A 24513-nucleotide genomic window follows, 5' to 3' on the forward strand; every position below is an offset into this window, starting at 1 on the left:
AATTTATTTAGTTGAGGAAGCACTTCTAGTCACCAAGTGTTTGATATTAGCTGTATTATCCCAGAAGGGTTGCATTCATTTTTAATTACATTTCACAGAACCAAATATGGATGATGTTTTATCACTTTGAGTCATTTATGACATTTTCAATCACTGGAGTCAGATCATAAAATATTTGCTGATTTCAAGAAGGATTTGAAAAAAATTACATCATAAAAATGTATAGCAGAAGCTGGGGAGATTCTCGGAGGATAAGACCCATGCTCTTCATGAATAGAACTCACATTTGGTTCACAGAACACACATAATGACTCATAACTGTCTGAAACTCCTTTTCCAAAGGATGACATGCCATATCTGGCCATCTCTGGCTCTGTGGGCATCAGCTAAAAACATGGTTACATATACGTGTATATAGGCAAATAATTAGACTGATTAAATAAAAAATAACAGATGCATAGTACTTTCAGTAGCTGCCAAATGTGCCTTTAATTAAGAACATCTCTATTTTTTCAGATCACATCAGCATTTGGGGGTAGGATTAGGGCAGGGGATTTGGGGGTGCAAATATCTGGTGAAACCAGAGAGTTTTTTTGTCAAGGGACATGGATAATTTTAGTTGAGATGCGTCTGTGCAGATATGTGTATTTGCCTTTGTTTAGCAGCATGGTTATTTGCTAAAGTAATTGTCGAAAAATGCTCTGCCAGTCTTACTCTGATGTAGGAACAAAGTGTGGTCTGTATATCCAGTGGCCTTTGTACCTAACCAATGTTCATAGGTGATCTTTGTACTCTATGTGAAGCAGTATTTGGTTTGTGTTAAAACTGAAAATAATGGCTGTTATTTTTCTGGCATTACTAAGATTAATTGAAAAATAATAAAGGAAAATGGCTTTAAAAATTAACATTTAAAATGAAGGATAATGATAAGCAAAAAATAACTAATTCAACAAACCTGAGACTTGAAAAACACTTGACAGTGCAGTAACAGATTTCTTGGTTTCCAGAGTCTTAAGACTTTAAGCCTAATACGAAAAAGATTAGTGAAAAGTTATACTTGAGTAAACAACATATTGAAATAGTTTCTTATAATTTATTAATCTATTCTTGAAATTCTCTTTTTATTTTTATGAAATAATTTTGATAAAGAATTTGACATCCAGATATTAAGTTCTTTCAATAAAGCTCCCTAGTTTAAAGAAACAACACTAAGAATAATGTATAAATCTTACACAGTCCACAACGCTGGTGAATTAAGTGATAACTTTTGCCATATACTCAGACATTTGAATACTTTGTATCCTGTTTTTAGTGTTGTTAGGGAATTTAGAAGGCATCATCTTGCTTGAAGAAGTAGTTCATTGGAGGTGGGTGTTGAGAGCTCAAAGCATTGTCCTACTTAGAGTTCACTGTCTCTGCTTCATGCTTATAGATTTGAATCTGAACTCTCCACTTATTCCTGTACCTGTCTTGCTTGGTGCTATCCCTCCCCAATATTAAGGATTTATATACCTCTCTCGACACACTAGAAAAATTAAGTTCTATCTTGCATAAATGTTTGGTTATGATATTTTATCATAGAAAGAAAACTAAAACAACAACTTATTCAAATGATCATTAAATACATTTTCTATATTACAGTATGGGACGATGTAACAGTACAGTACTTCTTACTAAAACCATATTCTATATAGTGTAATTTTTCGATGAATATAGCAAAAGAGACAGCATTATAATAAAGTATAAAACCTGTATGTTACTTGAAGTGCAATTTTTAATTTTTTTTACTTATTTGCAGTATGTGAGCACAGTTGTACGCTTATTTGTACCACATGGGGAAGAGAAAGTTCAGTGAACATGGAAATCAGTATATATGGAAGTCGATATATTTTGTCTTCCTCTTCTGATTTTCTATTTTACTTTTAGACACAAGCTCTTTTACAAACCCGAGGCTCACTGACAATCTTGCTTGGCTGGACTAGTGAGCTTTGGGGAGTAACTTTTCTCTCTTCTCCTAACACTAGGGGTCCAGATGTGTGGCACTACTCCTAGCTTGTCTTTTCTCGCTTGGGATGTAACCTCAGGTCCCCTTGCTTTGCACAGTCAGCATGTTATTGGCAGAATAAATGCCTCAACCCATCAAGTTTTCTTTCTTTAACGATTTTAGCACACTTACAACTTAGAATCCAGTGACTACAGATTTAGAAGGTAATTAACTCACAGAGAAAGTGTCTTCTCAGGACAAAATGTCTGAATATTTAGCATCCCCCAGGCCTGCTGCTTCTGAAACATTTTTTTCCATGTACTAAACATGCACATTTTTCAAGGGAAAATTTCACCTTTACTACTTGCTCTATATTGATGACTACAGCAAAAATACACAAATTCATATACAATATATTCATGCAAATCCCTGTGTCAGTACCTATCTCAGTCTCGCTCACATTCTATCTTTCTTCTACCCTCAAACTCTGTCTTAACCCATCATTCTCTTGTGCTATTTCATTTCCACTCTATTTTACTTTCACTATTAATACTTTTTTAAAGATATTTAAATATTATTGAATATTTAATTTTCATTATTCAATAATATAAATGAAAAATTTTAATAAAAGATTTGTATGTAAGACCCAAAATGTTGAAACTGCTCGCAAGAAACAGAGAAAAAAATCACAATAAACATAGATTAAAAACTCTTTGATAAGGTCTCTAGTATCACATTACTGGAGCTGGAGAGATGGCTCAGCCGTTGAGAGCACTGACTGCTCTTCCCAGAACCTGGGTTCAATTTGTAGCACCAACATGGCAGTTTACAACTGTCTATAAGTCTAGTTCCAGAGGGTCTGACACATTGCACAGACATATATGGAGGCACAAGACCAATTCATATAACATAAATAACACTTAAAGATATATTTCATATTATCAATGTTTGGTCTCATGATTGAGGTTTACTAGAAAATGTCATTGCATCAGTCAGGATAAATGGCTCAGCAGGTAAAAGCAAGTATTACTAAGACTAAAGATATATATTGTATTCCCTAAAGCAACATGTAAGCCTAGAATTGATATCTATTGGTTGTCCTCTATTAGGACTTGTGTGCTGACTCTCCCAAACAAACAAAAGATGATGTACATATTAAACAAATGCATAAATAAATGCAATTTAAAGGTCTAAAGAGAATAGCTTTGGTAAATAAAACCATGGGAAATGGCACAGATTCTACAGAGACTAATTCTGAAACAGTTGTGCACTTTAAACTTAGTGAGACCCTCACAAAGAAGATATGAAAGCAGGAGGGGAATTGTTGGAAAATAGAATGCTGTCCACAGGAAGTGTGATGAAGAAAGACATGATAAAAATCACTAAAGTTATCTGTAAATATATATATATATATATATATATATATATATATATATATATCTCAGTCATTAGATATGGGGGCAGATCTATATTTGAGACTAAATTTACCAAACAATATTCACATTTCATGGTGATGTTATAGATATCTATCTGATCAATATGGCCCTTGTGCACTTTGATGATTAGTAGCAATTTTTCTGAATTGAAAGGTCATCATTTTATTTCAGTGAATTTTATTCAAAAGGGAACTATCAGTCATTTCTATATTCTTCATTAAGATTTGTATGAAGATGGATAAAAGTTTCATTTACACTTTGCGTATGGTATTCATAATGAAAGATATTTTTAGTGAATGAATGAAAACAAAATAAAGAAATACAACTTCAAAAACCCTAAATGTCAAGAAATATTGTATAGCATAAAATCCTGAAATATTTATAGACATCTATTTCAAATAAAATGGGTTACTGCTTTTTTTAAACTATTTATTTTAATTACATGTTTTGGGAAATACAGTGGTAATTAATTACATATTTACTGTACATTATTACTTAAATAAGGCAAATTATACAGTTTTTTATCTTAAGTAAGTTAGAAGTGTTAATGGGAAATACATTTTTACTACCTAAAATTTTATTGATCATATTTTAGGATAATACACACACAGAGAGAAACACACATACACACATGCCCACACATACAAACACGCCCACACACATGAATGCTGTATCTGCCTGGTTACCACCTGTTTACTGTGTCTGTAGAGTTCAGACAGGAGCATTGGCTTCTCTAGAATTCATTAAAGTTATTTGTGAACTGCCATGTGGCTGTTGAGAATCCAATGAGGGTCCTCTGCAATAGCAATCAGTGCTCTGAGCCACGGAGTAATCTCTCTAGTACCGACATATAAATTTTAAATGATGTGCTTATATTATATTATTGTATCACCTTTTAGGAGCTCATGGAAAACACACCAACTTTTGCTTATTTCTAAGTCTTTTTTGTAATTTTGTTGAATTTTTTGTTGTTGTGGGAATTGTCTTAGGGCATGGCTTCTGTGTGTGGCATGATCTCTTATAAGGGAAAGCAAGGGTCTCTCTACCTTTTTATGAAGGTTGGAGCAGAAACAAGCTTCTGCTTTTGTTCATACTTCCCCAGAAGAGAGCGGCAGGACAGGGCAACATCTACTTTATCCAGTATTCTGAGTCTATTTTTCCTTTTGAGTCCCATTTCCTATTGTATCCTGATAATAAAGATAATTTGTAACTCTTGCATTACCCCTCACTTTAATTAGTATAAATTGTAATTTATTAAATGAAACGAACTGCATAAGAAGAGGAATACAAGGCAGTTGTGGTACATACCTTTAATCCTAGCCCATGGTGGGCAGTGGCTATTTCCCTTAGTCTCTAGAAAACATCTTACCAAAACTCCTGTAATCAACAACAATAAATTCACTGGCTTACTAGTATATATTTGTATTAATTATTGATTTGGTCTAATATTGGTGTCCAATCTTGTGTAAATAGACATCTTGTCATTTCTCTTCTATAAAATTCATACAATGTATGTGTAGATAGTTAACAGGTAATTAACTTTTATTAAAGGAGATGCATATTATCAAAAACCACATTGTATTTTAAAATAGTATGTTATATCAGGTGGTAGTGGTTTATACCTTCAATCTTAACTCTTAGGAGGCAGGAGCAGGCAGATCTCTGTGAGTTCAATACTAGCCTGGTCTACAGAGCAAGTTCAAGGATCATATGGTGGTTACAAAGAGAAAATCTTGAGAAAAAATATATTATAAGAATAATAATGCATTAGAACCATAGTATATGTGTCCAGGAATCATAAAAAGTGCCAATAATAGGACTTTTATATTTTAAATAGTAACAGAACTTATTTCTATTTTAAAATGGCAAGCCATATAATTCGTAGAAAATTCTTAAATGCAAGTAAAGTACTCAGAGATTCTGAAAATGATGCAGCAGCCTTTCTACTGAGATTTAGAATATGTACAACACCCAGAATTGGAATTTTAAAAATACAAAATGTTTGCCTCAGCTAAAGAAAAAAGCAAAGATGTGACAAGTTTAAAGGCTATTTCTAAGGTCATCTTGCACTGAACTAAATATATTTCTGGGATACAGTCTAGAATTTTGTGATTGCATGGATACTTAGGTCATGATTTGTTACCAAAATGTACAAATGTTGTAAAAAAAAACTTGAAAGAATGTTCAGTAGCTTGTTAAAAGTCTCATAAAGATTGGATGTTGATGTTTTAAAGGAAGAAGAAAATTTTACGTGCATGTTGAGTACTAGTTATCCATTCTTTAGCTGCCTTGTCAGAAATTTGTAAGAGATGATATAACAGTTTACTCATGTCTCTTATAGGTTTCATAAAACTTTTATACTTAATTTTTGTGTGTTCCATAATGCCATAAAATGTAATTAATTAATATCTGTTTATCTTAATTCTGATGTCATTTATTCAAACTATCATATCTTTTCTTTGACTGAGTTTTGTTTTCATGGTTTTTTTTTGTCCTAATGAGCATCTTTAGTTAAGACTAGTAAAGTAAATATGTAACTCTCTTTGTGAGACTGAGGAAAGAGGATTGTTAACTGGCTAACATAAGGGACTTTGTCTCAAATACATCAAAGAAGAAAGCATTCACTTAGAATAAATAGCAAGTAGGTAGGTGTTTTTTTTTTTTTTAAAAAAAAAAACCATTAAGATTAGAGGTTTTGTGTTGTAAAATGCTTCTCTTTTTAGATAGGGTAAATAATAGAAAAGTGGTTATAACAAACCGAAATATACTTTGATAGATAAAATAAGTTAAAACAGAATAACACTATGTGAACTCACTGACTTGCTTCCTTAGAAAATAACAACAAAGGCAAATGAAATAAACAGATGTAGATGGCACGCTACTTGAATTGTCCTACTTTTCTACGGCATTGTGTGCTAGCAGTAGTTGGTGTTCTTCCTTTTCAAATCATACATGGCACCAAACTGTGCCCTTGTGTGGTTGTTTTCATTCCATTAGTAACCACCAGTGCCTTGTGGACCCCTTCCATCGGCCATAATAGTCACACCAACGAGAATGGATGGACTAAATGACTGTGGCTGATAGTGTGCTGCTTATTTCTTAACAAATTTAGGCTCAATATTATTAAAAACATATGCAGACTGTGTCAAGGTTAGTTTATTAGGTGTACTTTTATTGCTATGATGTGTTGTCTAACAAACTTTGATGTGTTCACTTCTTTTAGTCATCAAGGGATTTGAAAAATTTGAAAGGTTTTGAAATTATGACTACTGACAGTATAAACTTATTAGTTGTACGAATAATGTACTCTTAATAAAATTACACTACAAGTGTTCACTTTGAAGATATAGTTATCATTCAGGGAATGTATTCTGAGAAATCTTGAAACATAGACATCCTGAAACAGGTCTGCTGCAAATTTCCTAAGACGCAATAATTATATAAATATTTTTATTTGAAAAAACCAATCACAGCAAGGCTTTGAGGTAGATAAATAAGAGAATAGAATTCATACAAATCAAACAAAATAAAAGTGAATTCAGATAATTAGGAATAATTCAAAACTGAGATACTGAATAATGTAAAATTATCAGTGTCAGAAGTACCATAGAGTATCACAAATATTTAACTTGTAGATATATTGCCTATGTCTAGTATTAAATTTTAATATTTTAAAGTAGACCCATTAGACAATTACTTTACTACCTCAGAGGATATGGTCTCCTCTACACTGGTACTTCCAAAACGCTGATTTATCACATATATCTGATGTTAAAGAATGTAATATTCCACATATTATTCAGATATGAATTTTCTTTATGAGTAATTATTTTTCAAAATAAAATAGCATTATGTGTCCACAAAATCTGAAATACATTATGCTTTCCATCTAAAATAATTTGTATCATGTTTAACTTAATGTAATAATAATTTTGTATTATTAATATCTGAAAGATAATAGGCTTGTCATTAAACTTTGATAGTATAATGATATCAGTAGAGGTCACATATATATACGTATATATATATTTTACAAAAGTGGATGTGACTCTCTATTATAATCTTTATTTCCAGAAAGGTGAATTAAAATTTGATAAGATATTTTTCATTTTAGCATTTGTATTTCTATTTTTATTTAGCACATTGAATACACTTAGTTCCTAGAATCATAGGAACATAGGAAGAACTATGTGAGTCTCATTCAACTTAGGACTTCATGTAAGAAAAAGCAGGAATATAGAATGTTGAGAAAATTTGCAATTCAATAAGACAGAAATGGTTTTGTGGAAAGAGCTTACATACATACTGTATTAGAGATTGGCAATCTGGAAGGTTCATCATATAAATCAGAAAAGAACTCAGGTTTATATATAATACAGTCTGTTCTATTTTGAGGTCATTGCAAGGATTCAGTGTTATTACAAGAAAACCTAGGCCTACCCAAGCTATACCAATGAAAATGAAATTCATGTCCTAGAGGCAAACACAGAGGGGAAATAGCACAACTGAAAATTAAAAACAATAAAATTAACAAAACAGACTGTCTCCAGGAGGCTGGACACATTATGTTTTTGACCCAAGAAAACTGTAGATAAGGGCAGTTTGCTGAAGGACAAATACAGAAAAAAAAAGCTGTATAGAAAAATAATATTTTTCTGAGGGAACATAAAACATCTAGGGACATAGCTATACTGAGCTGACCACAGGGGGCCATTCAGTCCAAGACAGTCTTTGATAACTAGAGAAGCAGAACCACAGCCAGTCAAAGGCCAGAGATCCAATCAGAGAAATGTCAGTTTGAAAAATAGTGAGAAATAGTAGCATGTGGGAACCACGTTCCCAAAACTCCTTGGTATTTGCCTGGATGGAAACATAATGACTTCAGCAAAGCTGCCATTTTCATTTTGGACTGATTCGGGGAAACGTTAGAAACTAGTGATGGAGCAGATAAGGGTAGCTAGAGGGACTGTCCTCAGTAACGAGCAGAGATAATGACAAAGAGAGGATAATACGTTTTACTATCAAAAGATAAATCATGTACATACAAGTAACTTTATACTGACTGAGTGATGTGATATAGATAGATAAATGATAGATAGATAGATGAACATACCAAGGAATAGAAAGTGCTGATTAAACATGATTTATTTTTCAGAAATCATTTAAAAACCTGACAGCTTATCATATAAAGGTGAATAGATTTAAGAGGCAAGACTAATCTCATTTGGCATTGACCAGACATAGCTAAACAAATTACAAATTGTTCAGTATGTGATATATGTCAACATAGAGAAAGAATGTGAAGCTCTAGCAGGTGAGGGACAGTAAGGTAAGAGGAACCTGGAATATCAGAATGCAAATTCCTTAATCTGAAATCTAAAATGAATGACATTGGAGATAAGGAGAATTAATTTGGGACTAAAGTATCAAAGAAAGTTATTTTAATTGGTTGTTACAATTATAATTCTTAACACTAGTTTAGGAAATACCTTGTAGGCTCCCTAGTAAAACAAGCAATCAGTGACATTTTTTAGTTTGTTTCTAATTTATAACGGAAAGGAAGAGCCTTCTGTGAGTCATTATGTGGTTTCCAATAAATGATCAATCCATAAATAATGATCAGCCTCATTTTAGAATTTCAAATGTGTCTATTTTTACTTGAATGCAGCTGCATGGCCAAACTCATTAATTAAGTAATTGAAATAAGTGACTGCTTTATTTCAAATTAACAAACAGCTTTAGCATGGACTATATGTGTTTTCAGCTTTTTGTTTTTCAAAGTGAAACACAGATGATGAGCTACTGACTTTTTATTAATAATATCAAGTTTATTTGTTTTTCTTTCAAGTGTTATCAAAGGTTTCCTAAGAGATGATTCCTTTGAGAAGTTTTGTTTTTGATGGCTTAAAATCTCTTATGAGGCATCTCTCTCATTGTTAACTCACTGGCTAGGAAATCCCTCAATATCACTTGGTCCTGCAGCTTCAACATAGAAGTGGCTATTGGTGTACCATCTCACCTTACCTCAGTGGTGTTGCTGATATTTAAAAACAAAGAGTCTATTTTTCTTAAGAACTCAATAACTCCCTAAGTTAATTTGATTTGTGCATGGTGTTTGGTTGTGGTTATTAGAGAAGGTGTTTGGTGAGCTCAAGGAATCACCCTGAAGAAGGGAAGGAAGAACTGTAGGAGTCAGATGGGTCAAGGACACCATAGGAACTTGACCCATATAAATAAGCGGGGCTTATAGAGGATCAAAAAGACCTGAGAGACAATCAGAGCCTGTATTGGTCTGAGCTCTGTCCTCCGCAAACAGGCTATGGTTGTGTAACTGGGTGTTCTTGTGGTAATCCTAACAAGAATGGGTGTTTCTCTGACTTTTGCCTCATCTTAGGACACTTCTCTTCCTGTTGTGTTGCCTTGTCCAGCCTTGGTATCAGGGTTATGCCTAATCTATTGTAAATTGTTATGCAGTGTTCGGTTGATAACCCTGGAAGGCCTGCTCTTTTCTGAAGGAAAACAAAGGAAGAGTGAATCTAGGGAATGAGGGAATGTCTTTGTGTGTGGCATGAGGGGACCATTGGTAGAAGAGAAGGAAAGGGAAACCGGCAGGGATACAATATATGGGAGAAGAATAAAGAAATGAAGACATATCTTAAACTAAGTAAAAATTAGAAATGGGAAAGCTATGCAAGTCTATTTAAATCAACAACATATTTCAAAATAGAATTGAAGAGTGCCTTTGACTTTTATACTCCTAATACTCTTTATTATTATTATCAGTATTTTTATTTTACATACTAGCCATAGGTTTTTTTTTTCCCTTCCTCTCCTTCCCATTCACTCCCCCAACATTTTTTTAACCCCTCTATCCACTTTTCAGAAAGGGGAAAGCCTTCCATGGTAGTCAATAAATCATGGCATATTAAATTGAGGTGGGGCCAACCTCCTCTCCCCTGTATCAAGGCTGAGTGAGTCATCCCACCACAGAGAATTGGCCTCAATAAACCAGCTCACAGGCCAAAAGCAGATCTTGGTGTCACTGCTAGGGACCCAGAAATAAACCAAGTGGACAGAATGTCTGAACTAGCCTTCTCCTGTAATCAGATTGGTGACTACCCTAATTGTCATCATAGAACCTTCATCCAGAAACTGGTGGAAGCAGATGTAGAGATGCACAGCCAAGCATTAGGCTGAGCTTTCTCCACCCCAAAGTCTCTATGAGATCATGCCATTACCAATCGCTACCAGACTTGGGCCTGAAATTCTCTCTAACTGGACCTGGAGCGGAAAGACATTATGTCATTGTATTTCCCAAGACTATCTCCATACCCTGTCCAGTTGTGAAAATGGACTGTGTTAAGACGGCAGGGCTTACCTTGCTCAGCCCTCAGTGGAAAATTTTGTGAGGTGACTGAGGTATGTGTCTGGCTTTTCCTGTCTTCAGATGATCGCAAACACTTGCTAAAATACATTTTTAATTTACCACAAATTTTAGTAAGATGACAAGTTTCAATCACATTTATTTTAAGTTCACAAAATATAAAATGTTTTATAAATTTATGTTATTTTGATGCATTTTTTTTACTGAACATCTTCTGGGTTATCAGTAATTATGAACTCAAGGCTCAGTAGAACTTTCAATAAACCTTTTAAAATAGTGCATTATAAAAAGTGGAATGGAAAAGACTATACAGTGGCCCAGGTCTCCATTGTTGCCTCGTAATATTGGCTACCTAATGTAATTCAGAAATAGAAAATATACATAAAATATTTTATCCATTGCTTTAAAGTGAAAACAAACTACTACTTTAAATTTGTTCAAGATAGCAAGCCAAATTTCTACATTTTCTCTATTATTTAAGTTAGAAATGTGGCCTAGGGTCCTGTTTCTTTGGCATGAGTTTGATTTATTCATATGCCTACATCATTATTAAAGTAAAATAACACATGCTTCATTGAGAACTCCATGGGCAATACAATCATTTGTTCAGTTATGTGAAATTTATGTTAGCTGTTTCTTTAGAACTTAAAGCCACAAAACTGAAATCACTGTTATTTTAAAGAGGAAAATACTAGAATTTTGTTAATGTTTTACATTGCGTTTCTACAAAATAGCAAAAAGATAAAATCATGATGCCATATCTTATGACCTATACATTTTATCAAAGTGCAAATTATATTTTATATGCATAAATTCTTTCCTATAATTGTCACAAATATTGCCATATAAATCCATTTGTATGTTACCTACCAAAATAATCTAGAAAATTACATTAATTACTAAGTTTTTCCTTAACTATTATTTAGTTACATAATTTCCAGTGGTTTGTTGGCATTGCCTACTGGCATTTGTCAGGTGACTGACATAGGATGCTGCTGCATCCTGACCTCAAGATTGCTGAAACCAGCTGTTAACTATTGAGTCTTTTCTCTATCCTTTTCTTACTTTCTTTTTACCCCTCCTCTTCTCCTTCCCCTCTCTTCTTCCTTCCTTTTTGCTTTTGATAAAGCTTTTTTTCTCTTTAAAGACTTTATTATTTTTTTTAAAAGAAAGTAAACTGTCTTTTTTCATTATACATAAGAATCCAAGTTCCGACTCCCTCTGCTCCTCCCATTCCTTCCACATACCCTCGCACCCCACCCCCATCCTCTCCTCAGAGAGTTGGTGAGCTCCCATTAGTTCAGGTAGACTGTTTTTGTGGGTGTAACTAACCATCATTGTCTTGACCTTTTTGCACATATTTTTATTTCTCCCACTCTTTCAACTGGACTTTGGGAACTCAGTCCTGTGCTCCGATGCAGGACTCTGCCTCTGTTTCTATCTGTTGCTGGATGAAGGTTTGATGGTGATATTTAAGATATTCACCAGTCTGACTACAGGGTAAGTCAAGATTGGCCCCCATCTTTGCTATTGCTTAGGGTCTTGGCTGGGGTCATCCTTGTGGATTCCTGGGAATTACTCTGAGCCATCTTTCTTGTTACCCCTATAATGGTAGATGAATTCTTGCATTGGCGCCTACTCATCTGTTCCTTCAAATGAGCCTGGCAGTGCCTTTGCATCTGGTCCAATTCTTGCAGGGGCTGTCTGAGTTTTTGGGAATTGTTCTTGGTCTACTCTGTACTGTGAATGTCTGTGTCTCAGGGAGTCTCTGAGGTCTCTTTAAGCCTACTCTCTTGGTCTTCTTTCCTGGTTCACCCTCTTGGTCCTCTCTCTCTTATTCCCCTCAGTATTGTAGTAAACTCTTTGTCCCCTCGGTATTGTAACAAGCTCTTGGTTTGTGGGCGGGATGGGGTTAGTAGCTTGCAGGGTCCAGTGGATGGGGGTGAGTATTGGGGGATCCTACCTGCAAAAAACTCTCCTGCTAGTTGGCTAGAGAATCCAAGGGAGTTGTGGGAGGGGCCCAGGATTTTGTCCCACTGTGGAGGTCCTAGAGAGTGGGTTGTCATGCTGCGTGGCTGTTCACTCATCCCTTAGTCCCTTCATTATTGTAGCAAGTTGTGTTTCAGAGTTTCACCGAGGTTGCAGAAGAATAGTCGAGTTTGGGGGCTGGATGGGGTAGTAGCTTGTAGGGTTTAGTGGATGGGGATGGGTATTGGGGCAGCCTACCTGCAGGAACTCTCCTGCTGGCTGGCTATAGAAACCAAGGGAGGTGGGGGAGGAGCCCGGGTTTTGTCCCACTGTGGAGGTCCTAGAGTGGGTTGCCCTGCCACGTGGCTGTTCACTCACCTCTTAGTCCCCTCAGTATTGTAGCAAGCAATGTTTCAGAGTTCTACTGAGGTTGTAAGAGGATAGGCAAGTTTGGAGGTGGGATGGGACTCTGGATACAATTTTAAATTAGAGTCTGGTACACTTTATGCAACTGAAGTCCTTCTGAGCTACCTTCTCCGACTGTGAATTTTTTCATATGTCTTATAAGTGTTGCTTTTATATTGGCTTGTTCATCTTTAACTTTTATTTTAAATACCTTACAATTTGTTTTGATAATTATGTCGACTTTCAATTTTTTACCCCAATAAAGGTAATTAAGGGTGCGCTAAATAAATACTTTTCATTCTAAATCTTAAAGTTTTTAAAAATATATTTTTAAATTCACTCCCCATCACCCAGTACAGTTACATTTAAATCACAATGGACTTCACTTAATTTTATAATATAGAAATAATTTATGTAGGGCTAAATTTAGATTTAGTAATAAAGTTGTAATTCAATCTTCATAACTATTTAACTGATGAAATCATAGAAAATGTAATTAATAATATTTATAATGGAGAAAATATCACAATACCTTTTTTAAAAGTTAAAAGAGTAACAAATAATTAGTGATTACTGCTTGTTTGAGCTTTTTACAGTGCTTGTAATGTATTTCCCCCACAGGAAGACAATGGGTTATTTTGTAAGTCAGAACTCCACTGAATAAGTGGGGAATTATACTCTTATATAAAATGCCATATCCAGAACTATAACAGAATGAGAATTATAGATGCAAGAAAAGAATAAATGGCGGAGAACATTCATTTTTATTGAAAACATTTTCATACCATATATTCTAGCCACATAGTCCCCTCACTCTAGTCTCCGTGAATCCTCCCAACTCAAAAAAATCCATGTCCTTCCTTTTTCTCTTTAGAAAACAAATAAACAAGCATAATAAAAAATAGCAAACAATTCATAGCAAAATGACAAAGAAAAACAAAATACGCACTCACACACTAGTTCATAAAAGATATATTGACATTATTTAATAAAATGATCAAGCAATTTAAGACAAAAGGTCCACAAAAATACCACTGAAAATACTATGGAAGTTGTTTTTGTTGATCAAATACTACTGATCTTGTACCCTGTCCAAAAATGTGGCTATTACACATTTTGAGACTATCTTGGAAAAAACAGTGTTTTTTCCTTACCAGCTGTTATCAATCGGACATTGCTTCTGGGACAGGATGGGAGCTAGATCTAGTTCCCTCATTTGGTACTGGGATTTCACTGGGCTTGAACCTGGTCAGGGTCTGTGCATATTGTCACAATTTTAATCAGTTCTAATTATCTGAGTAAATTACTTTATACTTACATAGTTTATATATAGCATAAAAATAATAGTGTACACAAATGGAACAAACGTTTAATATTTCAAGTACAATGACAGCAAATATTGAATTGGATAGCTTGTCAAAATAATGTTAAAATTCATGGATATTATGTTTGACTAATGTCAATTTGCATTTTTGACATTGAAAATTTGCATAGTGTATAAAGACCTTCTCTGTTTCTTATATAATGAAACAAGACTATAGCAAATTTATAGCTTTTATATTGAAATTAATTTCTTTTCTCATATGATATATCCTGATTATATTTCCCCTCCATCTACTCTTCACATCTCCTCTCCACCTCCACCTCCCCTACTTCCCAGATCAACTTCTCTCTCTCCTTAGAAAAAAGAGGCTTCTAGGAGATAAATGTCAAACATGATAAAATAAAATGTAGTAAAATAAAACAAAAACTATCAGAGAGAAGTTGGACAAGGCAGTCCAAGGAACAAGAGATTACCATGAGCAGGCAAAAGAATCAGAGATGTAGTCATTATTATTGCCAGGATTTCCTTAAAAATATTAAGTTTATAGCTATAATATATATTCAGAGGAGCTGGTGTAGACACATATAGGCCTCTTGCTTGTTGTTTCCATCTCTGTGAGTTCATATAAACGTTACTGAGTTGATTCAGAGTGTCTTGTTCTCCTGGTGTCCTGTCAACATCTGAAAATAGCAATATCTCAAAATGTTCCTTTCCAATTTTACCACTTCATCTCCTCCAGTTCTCTTACTGCTCTAGCTAAAACTCCAAGTGCTATATTGAATAGATATGGAGAGAATGCATAGGCTTGCCATTTTTTTCTGATTTTAGTTGAATGCTTTGAGTTTCTCTCCATTTAATTTGATGTTTACTATAGGCCTGTTGTAAACTGCCTTTATGATATTTACGTGTGTTCCTTGTATCTTAAGACAGTCCAGTACTTTTCTCATAAAATGGTGTTGGATTTTTGTGAAAGGGTTTTTCTGCCTTTAACAAGACTTTCATGTGTTTATTTTTTCAGTTTCTTTATATGGTGGTTTACATTTACTTATTTTCATATATTGAAAAACCCTTGCATCTCTGGTAGGCATCCAAATTTACAATTTTTGAAATATTTATCATTTTGCCAAAGCCTCTTTCTCTTAAAATAAAGAAGTCATCATAAATTGAGAATACAAGATTTAGATTTTATCAAAGTTATTTCTACCATATTAAGATTGAAAATAGTATCTGTTCAGTACCATTTACAGTATTGTGAGCACAATAGGAGTGTGTCATTCTTGGGGAGAAAAAAATAGTTAAAGCTTTTCTACGATAAATGTTACTGAAGAAAGCTAATGGCTTTCTCTTTAACAATATGTGGTAATTCTGTCTAAATTTATACATATAAGACATGGAAATTAGACATTACAAAACTCATCTTAATGTATAATAAGAGGAATTATTAATTTTGAATTGTCTTGAAGCTAATCAAAAACCGAGATAAAAAGCTTTGTTATGATTTCCAGATTATTAGTTTATGTCCTGTACACAAAGTGAAATCTAGCCTTCTTTCAAGCAAAGCTCTGCATTGCTAAACTATTTGTGAAAATTCTCATATGATACCATATATGCTGTTAAGTGCATTTACCCTTACGTGGATCTATTCTTTTCTCAGAAGTCATTATTTGCCTATAACTCTTTATGTAGGGATAGGACCCCATGAAAATTTGTTTGCTATGGTAACAGGTCTACTGATATTGTCATCATCCTAGTCTGTTTCTAACATCATGCAGCTGTTTCTAAGAAAGACAGTTCCCCTAAAGCTACTGTGATATTCTTTTTCTTTCAGTCTTCTGCCTCTCTTTAAATATCCCTATGCAAAAGATGCAGAATCACATATTTGGTTCAATGGGTTCCATCACATAAAAGGTCATGAAGTAGGGAGATATTGGTAATGGTAAGTGGATTTTTCTATTTTTAAAATGTATTTTGTTAAAATTCCTTGCATGTATTCAATGTATCCATTTTGGGAAACAGATATTGAGATTACTTTTATCAATTTTTTAAAAAATAAAACTTAGGGATAAATACTAAGAAATACACCTGAGAGATCTACAAAGCAACCAAAACAGACTCCTGACCTTCTTCACTTCCCAGATTAAACAGCTCATGCAACCACTTGGCTCTTCCTCTTCCTCCCAGATGTGTCCTTCTGTTGCCCTCTTAGTCAGTCCCAAAACTTTTTGATTCATCCCGGGTTGCTGAATGTGAACTCTGCTCCCCAAGCTGAAGTCAGACTATTGGTGATCTCAAAGCAATCAACACACATAGATATCCTCCAACATCAGTGCTTATTTCTTGCAAGAAATTCATCCCCATTATGGCACAATGGTGCCTTTGTCCTTTATAATACAGAAAAATTACTTTTCACAAAACTTTCTGTCAACTTTTCCAAAGTACTTGTAATGTAAAGCATAAACTTTAAATTCACTCAAACTCTTATTAACCTCTTAATTTATCCTGTTCTCTGTACCTTACTGTCTTCAATTTGCTTTGGCCTCTGTGATTGTCCTCAGTCTTTCTGGAAAAATTCCAGCCACAAGACCTTTAAGTCTCTTGTATCTATTCACACAAATTATTCTTTTATTTCTTCAGTGCTTGACTGAAATGTCACCTTACTTAAAGTTTCATTTCCCTGATGCATGACTCATTTTCCACACATTTTCACACATTAATCTTCTGCATTCTTTTTCTCACTCAGTATATTTACTTAAAAAATAGTAACTATATTATAGGGACTCTGAATAAGTGCCTCAGAAATTTTCAAATGTTTTATAATTTTGACATTTAGAATAATTCTTGATAAAAACATACAGTCTATATTTTTCAAAATTCCTTTCTTATTAACCTCACTGAAATCTTGTAATCAGTTTTCTGTTATATTCTTTTAGTTTCATAATTTATGTGATTTACAGAATACATATTTGTCAAAATAATCATTAAAATAGTAAGCAAAGTAAAAAGGCAATTATAAGCAAAAGAGAAAGTTGTATGACCTTCGCATAGAGAAAATATCTGAAGGTTGGCTATTCTATATTTAATTGAGTACTTCAGAAAGAAATGTTGAAATATTGGTTACTAGTGTCAGTGAATATGAACTTATTTTAAAGTAGTCTTTGTAGACTTATTTATTGGAAGGTGGTTGCTGGTTGGTTACTGGCCACCCAGCTAACTCAGAACCAAAATAATCACACAGAAACTGTATTAATTAAATCACCGGTTGGCCCATTAGCTCTATAAAGAAGACCTCCCAATTATGTGTAGCCCAGGTGGGCCTCAAACTTGTGATTGTTCTGCCTCTGCCTCCTTCAACATATCCTACTGGTGTGTGACACCACTACCATTAAGGGAGGGCCTTCTTTCCATGTGCTGCTTAATGAATAAAGAACTGCTTTGCTCCTATGGCAAGGGCAGAACAGAACTAGTTGGGAAAAGCTAGGATGAATGCTGGGAAAAATAGGGCGGAGTCAGAGAGAAGCCATGGAGCCACTGCCAGAGTCAGACATGCTGCAACTTTGCTGGTAAGCCACTGCCACGTGGCGGTACACAGATTAATAGAAATGGGATAAATTCATATGTAAGATTTAGCCAATAAGAAGCTACAGGTGATGGACCCAGAAGTGATTTAATTAATATAGTTTCTGTGTGATTATTTCAGTTCTGGATGGCCGGGCCGAACAAGCGGCCCACTTCCAACTCTTATTTGTGCTAAAATAAATAAATAAATAAATAAATTCTCATGAGTTTTCTCTAACCCAACTCAACACCCACAACTGTTACATTCATAAAATAGAGGCAGAACATCACATGATGACGATGATAAAGAATGGATTGATACATATATAAAACAAAGAGTGTTAGACATTGTAATCCATCACCATAACATTGGGTGGCAACGGAATGATTTCGGATTGTTGCAATGGGATCAAAGCAACTGATGTGATGAGTTCAGAATTTAAGTATCCAGACCTATAAAGGAATAGATTCTTTTTAAAGACACAGATTCAACTGTGATGTGCTTTGTCACAACAGCCCTGGGAAAATAATGCGGCTGACATTGCTCACAGTTGTAGAGATACTACTCTGTAGCATTTTCTAGTACGATACCAATAGCCCAAAGCACAGGAATGCCTAGCAGAGCAAACTATATCCTAGCCACCCTTCAGCAGTTGTAACAAGTAACCTACTGTAGTATGTTAGTAACAGGGTTACTTTAGCTTTTGTTGTCCTGGTGTCTGGAAAAAATGATTTTTTTTTTGGTATGTAACTCCAGGGGCAAATTATTGATTGATGGGCTTCATAAAGTTTAACTTTAAAAATAACCCCAGGACCTTGAAAATTCCTACATAGAAAATTTGAAAAATCTCTTAGGGATGTGATAGTATCGCAAACTTGAAGATTGCATATTTGGATTTCTGTTTTATTAAAATATAAACAACTTAATAGAGTCTATACTATGTACACTTTTTTATTGCTGTCAAAATGCTTACTTGCCACAGAGGTAATGTTATCTTGATTATTGAAAGAAAGTTATAAATCTTATTTTTTTCTCTTAGTTACCCATTGACTTAGTTATAAATTTTTATAAGTATTGTTTAGAGTGTTGCCTAAATAACCCATCAAGTTAAAAATAAGTCAGATTACTTAGAGTGAGGTATTCCTTATAATCTGGAGTCTTTGTAATGAAATTATGAATAGTAATATTCAATTTATTAGAATTTTTAAGATAACATTATTAAAGTCAGTTTAACCTTTTGAAAAGAATGTTTTGTTTAAATATGGGTTAAAGCAAGAACTCTGAATCTGAATATTTTGCAAACATCAATGTCCTCTATAGCTTTTCCAAGAATGGATTTTATTCACCAAGAATTTACATGATTTAGTAAAATATTTAAAACTGTCATATGTGACTTGTGTACATTTTACTTAAGTAAGCACACCCTTGCTCAGAAGTAGTTGACTAAAACAAATTAGATTTCATATTCATAGTGCTGTGTTATGTTTCTTTTTAAGAGAGAAAAAGGCTGTTAAGTTAGGGGCGTTGAGGAAAAACTGGGAGGAATTGGGGGAATATATTTATTCTTTGGGTATTTCATAATTTATATTCACAAAATATAATTTATGAAATACCCAAAGAATAAATTAAAAATAAAATAACAAATAAAGTACATATCTGTGAAACATTGACTATGAATGTTTATTTAGTGCAATAGTGTCTGTAATATTATTATAGTTAATATTATTAGTTTTAATGGTTTGTAGTATCTTCTAATCCTTAAAAAAACAGTATCCTCTTTGAAAACTCGTATATCAATTTTAATTTTTCTAGAATGTGGTGCCTTGAAAGAAAATGGCCCCCATGGGTAATGACACATTAGGAGGGATGGCATTGTTGTGTTAGGTGTGGTATTGTGAAGCAGGTGGGAGGAACTGTGTTACTGGGAATATGGGCTTCAGTGAAGACATTTGGATTAATTCTGTTGGCAGAGGAAATCTTAAAATAATCTAGTATGGGCTCAGTCCTGTGGTTACTCATGTTTAGTACAGTGGTAATTTATATTGAAAAGGACCTAGAATAGCAAGGTAAAACAAAATGTACTATTTGAGGGAAAAGGCAGCACCTAGAAGTGGAAAGGATCTATGTCTGGTGTTTGAAGAAAAAACATATTAAGAAATGGAATAAAGTGAGTGACAACCTCAGGGGAAAAAATCTCATCCAGCTAAATTTCTAACTTTTGAAAAGGAATTTAAAAAAAGGTTACAGCCTGGTATGGTGGTGCATGCCTTTAGTCCTAGCACTCTGGAGGCAGAAGCAAGCATATCTCTGAGTATGAGGCCACAAGGATGGCCAAGCAAAGTCTATGAAAGAAATCATTTAAAAAGAAAGCTGGTGAAGATGTAATTCCCTAAGGGGCCAGGTTAAAGCCCTAGCACTTAGTAGTTTCAGCTTTGTGGTTCTGGCTTAGCAGTCAAGGACAGAAGAAAGGGGTTATGGAATCTTCCTCCACAACCAGAGAAAGCTGCTGAGGGCAGGCTGTGTCAGGGATATACCTGATTGGAAGCCCAGGGAGACCACTGAATAAAGCTGAGATTTTGATGTCTGGATTGCCTTGGAGACCCCAAGATGTTTGACGTGCCAAAGTCATGGAATATCTGAAAAGGAGAAGAAAAACTGCTACAAGGGAGTGGAAGTGGCCAAGAGAAAGAATTTTGTTGCAATCAAGAAAGCTTAAAGGAGTTAGAGATCTGAAGAGAACTTTGACATCAGACATGGAGACAGAGTTTGGAATTTGGCCTTGCTTTGGTGCAATATTTTCTCAGTATCTTCTCTTTCCTTCATTTTGGAAAAGTATTGTATATCCTGTATCATTATATGTTTGAAGTATGTGATTACCTTTTTTGATTTTATAAAGGATTACAGTTAAGGGAATGCATTATTCTGTTATTTAATAATTGCGTTTTTGTAAATTTAGATTTAGTAACTTTGATTATGGGGATTTTTTTTTTAAGTTGGACTGAATGTAGTTTTATATTATGATATGGCTATAAGCCAATGGTGTCCAGGAAGGAACATGATAGTTTGAAAATGGCCCCTATGCCGGGCGGTGGTGGCGCACGCCTTTAATCCCAGCACTCGGGAGGCAGAGGCAGGCGGATCTCTGTGAGTTCGAGACCAGCCTGGTCTACAAGAGCTAGTTCCAGGACAGGCTCCAAAACCACAGAGAAACCCTGTCTCGAAAAACAAACAAACAAACAAAAAATAACAACAAAAAAGAAAATGGCCCCTCTAAGGAGTCACACTATTAGGTGTGTACTTGTTGGAGGAAGTTGTTACTTTGGAGGTGGGCTTTGACATCTCCTATGCTCAAGTTTAACCCAATGTGTAACACAGTTGCATCCTGTTGCCTGCAGATGAAGATGTGGAACTCTCAGTCCCTTCTCCATCACCATGTCTGCCTGTTTGCCACCATGTACCGCCATGATAAAAATGCACTAAACTTCTGAAACTATAAACCACCTCCAAATAAATATTTTCTTTTTTAACAGTTGCATTGGTTATGGAGACTCTCCACAGCAATAGAAATACTAAGAAATAGTATATTTGCCAAACCAGTGACACGACTATAAAGAATGTAGTCTATAAATGTCCTCACAATACATTTTCATTAGTTTCAATAATTAGGCCACTTTTGATGTGGGGGAAAAGGGAAAAAGAAAGTGATTAAAAATGGACATGGTCCTTTGGAATTTCTAGGACACAAAAGCAACAATTTAAAGACCATGGAAGTTGACAGATATTTCTGTCCTAGCCTCTGAATTATATGTATCATAATACAGACATCTTATAATAAAGCAGAGTAAATTTGTGAAGAATTATAAAAAATTGAGATGTACAGAAACAACAGGCAAGTCTATTTTCAGTATGGTTTTAAGAGAGGAATTTTGTGACTAATTGTGCCTTCTTCAGAATCAAAGGTCTGACCTACATGTTCACTGGAAGAAACCTGCCTGCACAGCGTAGGTAAGAAATGGGCACTGACAGATCTTCCTGCTAGTTTCCACAGTGATCTGAAGGCACACATTATGTGAAGAATATATCACTCTCCAGGGTCAAGGCAGGTATACATAGAAGCAGGAAAGGTGATCTAAGGGCATATGGGTGACAGTAACTCTTCAGCATGGCAGAGATAAACTGTTTAAATTCACAATTGATTCAGACTCATCATAATGTGTAAGCCTGATTGACAGTGTTGTACATAGAACACCACAAAAGCAAAAATAAAGTTTATTTACAATATTTTCAAGAGTCAAATGTTTTTGTAAAGAAAAACGAAAATTAGGGCATTAATAATGTCTCAAGTTCTTTGATTAAATAATCAGTAAGAACATAGCATCATGAGTTTAGGACTCTCAACCCACGCCTTTAATAAACTGCAATCATCATTATAGTGAAAAAAATGATCTTGTGTGAAAAACAAACCACTTTCAGTTGGATATTTTGAAATGGAAATGTTACACAGTACGAAAGTGGTTAGTTTTCAGTTGAACAACAAATAATCATGTGTGTGCTTGTATGTATCTGGTATGTGGTACATCATGTGTTTATGTATGTGAAGATGTATATAGCATCCTTTCCTCACTCTTTGTGTGTTTAGGTAGGTCATAGGCTGACATCATGTGTGATTCTCAAATTCTGTCCTCATTGTTATTTGAGACAATGACTCTCACTGAACTTAACACTCAATAAATAAGCTATTCTGGCTAGCCAGTGAATTTCAGGACTCTCCATGTCTCTATTTCCTTTGCTAGGATTAGAGAAGAAAGTTTTCACACCTGGTTTTGCCTGTATAGAAGAAATCTAAAGTGAGGTCCTTATATCTGTGTAGCAGGCACTTCACTAACTCAACCAACTCCTGAAAATACTTGTAACTCTTGAACCTATTACATATTCTGTATATTAATCACACTCTGACCTGAAAAATGGGAAAATATGAAGATCACCTCCATTTATGCATAGTTACAAAACTTATAAAACAATGAAAATCATTTTGAACTTTAAAACATCATGAATTATTATGGATAGAATTAGCAGACATGTCTATATTGGGAGATAGAATAATATCTCTTACTAAATTCAGATAACAAAAATATATATCCTAATAAAGTTGCAGAAAAAAATCAATTAAATACCATGATCAAATCTCTGACTTCTTAATTACTTTGTAATTCAAAATGTTTAGGCAATTTTATTATTAGTATTGAGCAATATGCTTTCTGATAATAATAATATCATAATTTTTGCATTATATAACTCTGGTACTGTGCATAAAAAGTTAAAATAATCTGGTATTTATTTATAGCACATCTACATGTCAATAAGAATGACTTATTTTTCTTTATGAAACAACATTCTGGTAGCTGGAAATATTTGTGAACACTGAACACAAAGCAAACTGATACTCTTTCAGAGCACTTAGGAAGAACTGCAGTTCTATCTTCCTGAAAGCTTCATTTACTTCCCCTTTTTAGTGAGCAATAGAGAAGTAAGTCCACAGACAGCTACACCCATAACTGCAAGTTAAGCACTTCATCTTCTAACGCTATATTATTTGAAGTACTACATTTTTCAATTTCTTTCAGGATAAACTGATAAAAATTCTATATTGGTATTAAATTCAGCAATTCCACTCAGTCGAATAATTTTATCTTCACTCTGCAGTTCCTTGGATACCTCAGGGTATTTTCTGGTTTTATCTTTGTTGCCAGAAGTATTTATGCATTAAGCCAGGACCACAGATACTTTAACCAACTTGATCTTTATTATACTGGTGCACAGGTTACTACTTAGACCGAGATTAACAAGCCAGTGAAAGTGCTCTCTGGGGATAGTGAGTCTACTGTGTTGAGAGGGTCAAATACATTATCTATTTCAAATTCTAGAGGCTAGAAAACAACTTTAACATGTTCCACATCCCTCTGAAATGACTCCGATAACGTATTCCACTGGAGATGCTCAGCTTTCCATCATTATTCTATGCAATGACTAAAATTATATTGTTAAGACCTCACAGGATTCAATCATGCTTAGTTTCTATTCTCTGCTATTAAAATGCCCTTGAATAATACTATAATTTTATTCATGCTCTTTTCGCCTATTTTGGTGTGGAAAAAGTCTCAGTAAGTTACTTCAATGTGATTAATGCTAATTAAAATATCTATGTTTGGTGTGAAAAGAAAATTAAGATTTTTAAATTACCCAGAATTATAGGTACCATTTTTCAAAACTAATAAGGGGCAAAATTTCATCATGGGTGAAATAAGTTTGTATGTGCAAATTTCTGAATATATGCACCTGAAAGAAAATATTTAATTTAATTTAAATAATTAAATTCATGATTAATATGTGACTAAGATATATCCCAACAGTTTAGAGTATAATAATTCCTTCAAAACATCTTCGTTCAGTTTCTAA

This window comes from Microtus pennsylvanicus, chromosome 15 (assembly GCF_037038515.1).
Source record: "Microtus pennsylvanicus isolate mMicPen1 chromosome 15, mMicPen1.hap1, whole genome shotgun sequence".
Classification (NCBI taxonomy): domain Eukaryota; kingdom Metazoa; phylum Chordata; class Mammalia; order Rodentia; family Cricetidae; genus Microtus; species Microtus pennsylvanicus.